The sequence below is a fragment of the Hyla sarda genome, chromosome 9 (genome assembly GCF_029499605.1).
Source record: "Hyla sarda isolate aHylSar1 chromosome 9, aHylSar1.hap1, whole genome shotgun sequence".
NCBI lineage: Eukaryota > Metazoa > Chordata > Amphibia > Anura > Hylidae > Hyla > Hyla sarda.
The window spans coordinates 59,060,699-59,067,138 of record NC_079197.1 but is presented as its reverse complement, the minus strand read 5'-3'; positions in this window follow the sequence as shown (position 1 = coordinate 59,067,138).

Genomic DNA, 6,440 nt, shown 5'->3' with positions numbered 1-6,440 from the left:
AGCAATGGATATATAACCCAGCCAAATGATCTCTAGGAACATCACATTTATTTTTGCTGCTGAAGAAAGGTCCTACGGGGGACCTGAAACGCGTCCAGCTTTAACCACTTATTATAAGTGCCACATCATCTTTATCAAAGAATACAGCTTTTCAAAGGATTCACCATATCTGTCAATCAACCTTTGACAGTACGTGCTACTTCTCACCACGAGGAGATCGCTGGCCCAGCATTTACTGCCAGCAGGAGAACTGCTGCAGTACCCATAAACGGAGCCCACTTCTGCCGCTGCATACCTGAGGCTGCCGAGCCTCCAGCAGCGCACCCTTCATTCAGGGACCAGGACTCGTCTGACGACCAACGGTAATCACATAAGGTATCCACTTTGATTATAAGACATAAGAATTGTACCTTACATCGTACTGCCGCTGCATACTAGGAAATGGCAGTGTCTCCAGCTGCGAGCCCTCTGCATAGAGGATCGGAACTTATCTCATAAGCGCTGTTTTACATTCAAAATTACCGCTGCATATAGAGGAGACAGCAGTGTCTCCAGCAGCGAATCCTCAGCACAGAGGATTAGAACTTATTACAAAACACTGCGATTTTATTATTCATTTGTCATATTACCGCAGCATAAATCAGGAGACGGCAGTGTCTCCAGCTGCGAGCCCTCTGAACAGAGGATTGGAACCTGATACAAAAGTATATACAAATTGATACAATTACCATTCATTTTTGCTGTATTCTATTCAAGACTTTAACCACTTTCTCTTCCAAAAGGATACAAATATTTGTGAAAATAGCAACTCAAACTGTTATATTACCGCTATTCATAAATCACCAATTCCGATCATCCTTATAGATAGGTGGACACTTATTTATTGTTGTACATTTTTATTTGTATATTATAATTATTGTATTTTAACAATATATATTAAATTGCCAAGAATTTTATATTTACTAATTTTACTGTGGGATCACAAGGGCCCTGTGATCTGCAGTATATTATACCTATATGTACAATTTTATATCATATTTAAATAAACGTTTTAATTTAATCAAATATTTAAGACTCTGAGCGCCAGACAGGGTCCATCACCGAGAGGGCACCCCCGCACCCCTGTTTTGCACACCCCTGCTTGTATCCCCTGAAGATGATGTGAATAAAGTCTTTTTGCAGCAAGAAGTCTGATGTGGTGAGTGCTCCGCTTTTTCTATCTTCATTGTTTGGACTGGATATACCTGCTTATTGCTAGCGTATGAGCACCAATATCCACATCTACTGCCATTGCAAGGGGAATAATACTACGTCCCGGCATTCCTTTCCAGTTAGCGTGAAGACAGTGATGCCGAGTACATCTTCTTTATGTATAATTTACAAATCTGTTTAACTTTCTGGCACCAGTTGATTAAAAAAAAAAAAGTTTTTCACCGGAGTACCCCTTTAACCTTCTGTCCTTCTTTGACACAAAGAAGAAACCTGCTCCCATAGGAGACACAGAAGGACGAATATGCAAACATGATTGAATATAATCCTTCATAGCTCCCCTTTCAGGACCAGATAAATAATAAATTCGCCCCTTAGGATACTTGGCATTCAGGTACAAGTTCAATAGCACAGTCAGAATCTCGGTGTGGGGGCAAATCAAAGGAGGCCTTCTCAGAAAAAAACATCATAAAAATCAGAAATAAATTAGGGTAGATTACTTCATCTTTTAGGGTAGATTACTTCATAATTAGGCTTCATAGGAAAATAAAACTTACACCCTTGAATCCCATTAACCCCAATAACATAAAGGATGGAAATGTAAAGTGTATGTTCACAAATGCCAGAAGCCTAGCAAATAAAATTGGGAAGCTGGAGGCCTTGATACTGGAGGAACATATTGATATAGTTGGGGTCACTGAGATATGGCTGGACTCCTCGCATGACTGGGCTGTCAATCTTCAGGGGTTTACAAAGCGCTGCGGAATCTGTAGGCGCTATATAAATAAATAAAATAAATTGTTTCGCAAATATAGAATGAACAGAAAAGGTGGTGGAGTCTGTCTGTATGTAAGAAGTGGTATGAAAGTCAGTGTGAACGATGCCATAGTGTGTGATGATTCTGAGGATGTGGAATCACTGTGGGTAGAATTACAAAAGGAGGGAAATACTGAAAAAATAATATTTGGTGTAATCTACAGACCCCCTAATATCACTGAGGAAATAGAAGGTCGGCTGTATAAACAAATAGAGAGGGCCGCCCGGGCAGGTACAGTGGTAATAATGGGAAATTTTAACTATACAGATATAGATTGGGGCCGGGGGCTGGCTAAAACTAAAAGGGGCGACAATTCCTAAATTTATTGCAGGATCATTTTATGGGCCAGTTTGATCATTTCCAACAACGCAGAGCTGGTTGGTAATGTAACTGTGAGGGAAAACCTTGGTTATGGCGACCACAATATAGTTACTTTTGACTTAAAATGTAGAAAACAAAGACAGGCGGGGAAGGCAAAAACATATAACTTTAAAAAGACAAACTTCCCTGGGCTGAGAGCTGTACTACAGGACATAGACTGGGGGGAGGTGTTGTCAAATACTGATACAGAGGGTAAATGGGACATCTTTAAATCAACTCTAAATTACTATACAGCTAAATATATACCAAAGGGGAACAAATATAAACGATTAAAACTAAATCCTACATGGCTAACAAATTATGTTAAAAGAGCAATAAACAACAAAAAAATTGCTTTAAAAAAATACAAACCTGATGGGTCAGCTATAACATTTAAACAGTACAAGGAGCTTAATAAAATATGTAAAAAATGTAATAAAACAGCAAAAATTCAAAATGAGAGACAGGTGGCCAAAGAAAGCAAAACCAATCCTAAATATTTTTTTAGATATATAAATGCAAAAAAAACAAGGACAGAGCATGTAGGACCCCTTAATAATGATAATGGGGAGGTTGTCACAGGCGATAAAGAGAAAGCAGAGCTACTGAATGGGTTCTTTAGTTCTGTATATACTATGGAAGAAGGAGCTGACATTGGACAGGTCAGTGCTGGTAACACATCATGTAATGTACTGAACTGGCTTAATGTAGAGATGGTACAAGGTAAGTTAAGTAATATAAATGTAAGCAAATCTCCTGGGCCGGATGGACTACACCCAAGAGTTCTTAGAGAGGAGGCAAGTTCAGCAATATCTGTAGTATTCTGAACCCCTGTTCATGATATTTAGAGATTCACTGGTGTCTGGTATTGTGCCAAGGGACTGGCGCAAGGCGAATGTGGTGCCAATCTTCAAAAAGGGCTCTAGGTCTTCCCCAGGAAACTATAGACCGGTAGGTTTAACGTGCATTGTGGGTAAATTGTTTGAAGCAGTGGCGTTGCGACCCGGGTGCGGGGGGTGCGGAGCGCACCGGGTGACACCAGCCTGTAGGGGTGACACCACGGCTGGCAGCACCCCCCCACATCTGCACACCGTCACCCCACTCAGCTGGTATTTGCAGCATCCACAGACAGAAGAGGCTTCTTCCATGACCTGCAGGATGCCGCACTCCAGTTTCAGCCCCCGACACAATCCTATCCCCCAGCCCCAGGAAGCTGCCTCTTTAAGACCTGCAATGCTTTCTGGGAACAGAAGTGCCGTGCGCACGTCTGCTCCCTCCCCTGACGTGTCCCTGCCTCATGTGCTCCGCGTCTGCATGGGTGATAAATTCCTCCCCAACCCCCGGACATTCCTGGACCTGGAGCCGCCCGGGGAGAGGAGAAAGTGAAGACAAGAGACTGGTGAGACCTCTCTGCAAAACTGTGTATTTAATGCAGTGTTTCCCAACCAGGGTGCCTCCAGCTGATGCAAAACTATTACTCCCAGCATGCCCAGACAGCCTTTGGTTGGGAAACACTGATTTAATGTTTTAATGTAACAGGGAGAAAGGGGGTGCTGGGAGGCTCTGAAGGGTGCCATTGCCAGGAGGATGATTCTCCTTATGTATGATGGGGGTGCTACTGATGAATGATGGGGGTGCTGCACCCCCATCATCCATCAGCAGGATCATCCTCCTGGATGATTATGGGGGTGGTGCCTCTGGCAGGAGGATGATCCTCCTTATGTATGATGAGGGTGCTACTGATGAATTATGGGGGTGCTGCACCCCCATCATCCATCAGCAGATCATCCTCCGGGATGATGGGGGTGCTACTGGCAGGAGGATGCTCCTGCAGATGTAGCACCCCCATCATCCTGGCCGTAGCACCCTCAATCCATTGGGAGGATCATCCTTCTACCAGTAGCACCCCCACCATCCTGGATGATAGGGGTGCCACTGGCAGGAGGATGATCCTCCTTATGTATGATGAGGGTGCATAAGGAAAGACTATAGAGAAGTCACCTGTAGTCACTGATATTGTTGTGTATTTTCCTCATTATGTCCCATCAGAGCTGTAGTCACTTGTAAGTTCTAACTACAACTCCCAGCCAGGGCCAGTGCAAGGATTTCTGCCTACACAAGCGAAGCTCCATTTCGGGAATCTCGGTGGGCCACAGCAATAAAACCAGAGAGGGTGGAGTGGTAGCAGTGGCCTCTGCTGTGCGGCGGCTGGGTGCACAGGTGGGGGTCTTAGTATAAAAAAAAGTCTTCATTTTTCCGCCCCATCAGCTGCGAGTCCATGCGCCCTCAAGCGGACGCATGGTTTGCCTTATGACAGCACCGGGCCTGCTCCCAGCATAACCTCACCACTGCTTAGGTCATACTGGGAGCTGTAGTTTTAATTGGTGAAACCTTTTTTAGCACTTTCCCATTCTTTGGCAACTGGTATATCTGATTATTATACTGGAATTTTTCACAATGCTCTACATCAGTGGCGCCTGTCACAACAGGCTAAAAACTTACTGGGGGGGGGGTAGGTATGGGGGTGACACAATTTTATATCGCACCGGGTGACACCAACCTTAGCAACGCCACTGGTTTGAAGGACTTATAAGGGATTACATTCAGGAATTCATAGGGGATAATTGTATTATAAGTGATAGCCAGCATGGGTTTACTAAGGATAGAAGTTGTCAAACCAATCTAATTTGCTTTTATGAAGAGGTGAGTAGAAGCCTTGACAGAGGAATGGCTGTGGATATAGTGTTTCTGGATTTTGCTAAAGCGTTTGATACTGTTCCTCATAGACGTCTGACAGGTAAGTTAAGGTCTTTGGGTTTGGAAACTTTAGTTTGTAACTGGATTGAACACTGGCTCATGGATCGTACCCAGAGAGTGGTGGTCATTGATTCGTACTCTGATTGGTCCCCGGTTATTAGTGGTGTACCCCAAGGTTCTGTACTGGGCCGGCGGTTGTTTAATTTATATATCAATGATATAGAGGATGGCATTAACAGCTCTGTTTCTATCTTTGCAGATGACACCAAGCTTTGTAGCACGGTACAGTCTATAGAAGATGTGTATAGGTTACAAGATGACTTGGATAGACTAAGTGTCTGGGCATCCACTTGGCAATGAGGTTCAATGTGAATAAATGTAAAGTTATGCATCTGGGTACTAATAACATGCATGCGTCGTATGTCTTAGAGGGGATTAAACTGGCAGAGTCACTGGTAGAGAAGGATCTGGGTGTACTTGTAGATCACAGACTACAGAATAGCATGCAATGTCAGGCTGCTGCTTCCAAAGCCGGCAGGATATTGTCATGTATAAAAAGAGGCATGGACTTGAGGGACAGGGACATAATACTCCCCCTTTATAAAGCATTGGTACGGCCTCACCTGGAATATGCTGTTCAGTTTTGGGCACCAGTCCATAAAAGGGACACTGTGGAGCTGGAAAGGGTGCAGAGACGCGCGACTAAACTAATATGGGGCATGGAACATCTTAGCTATGAGAAGCGATTAAAGGAGTTACAATTGTTTAGTCTTGAGAAGAGACGTTTAAGGGGGGATATGATAAATGTATATAAGTATATTAATGGCCCATACAAAAAATATGTAGAAAAAGTGTTCCAGGTCAAACCCCCCCCCCCCCCCCCCAAAGGACGAGGGGACACTCCCTCCGTCTGGAGAAGAAAAGGTTTAGTCTGAAGGGGTGACACGCCTTCTTTACCATAAGAACTGTGAACTTATGGAACAGTCTACCTCAGGAACTGGTCACAGCAGGAAAAATTAACAGCTTTAAAACAGGGTTAGATACATTCCTGGAACAAAATAACATTAATGCTTATGAAGAAATATAAAATCCCCTCCCTTCCCCAATATCGTGCCACACCCCTACCCTTCAATTCCCTGGTTGAACTTGATGGACGTATGTCTTTTTTCAACCATACTAACTATGTAACTATGTAACTTTGTGCCACACCGAGAGTTGCAACCCAAGTGGAAATGCATTTGTTAATACAGTCAGAACCCAACTAGATAAGTTCCCCGGAGGACCAATCAAAGATAGG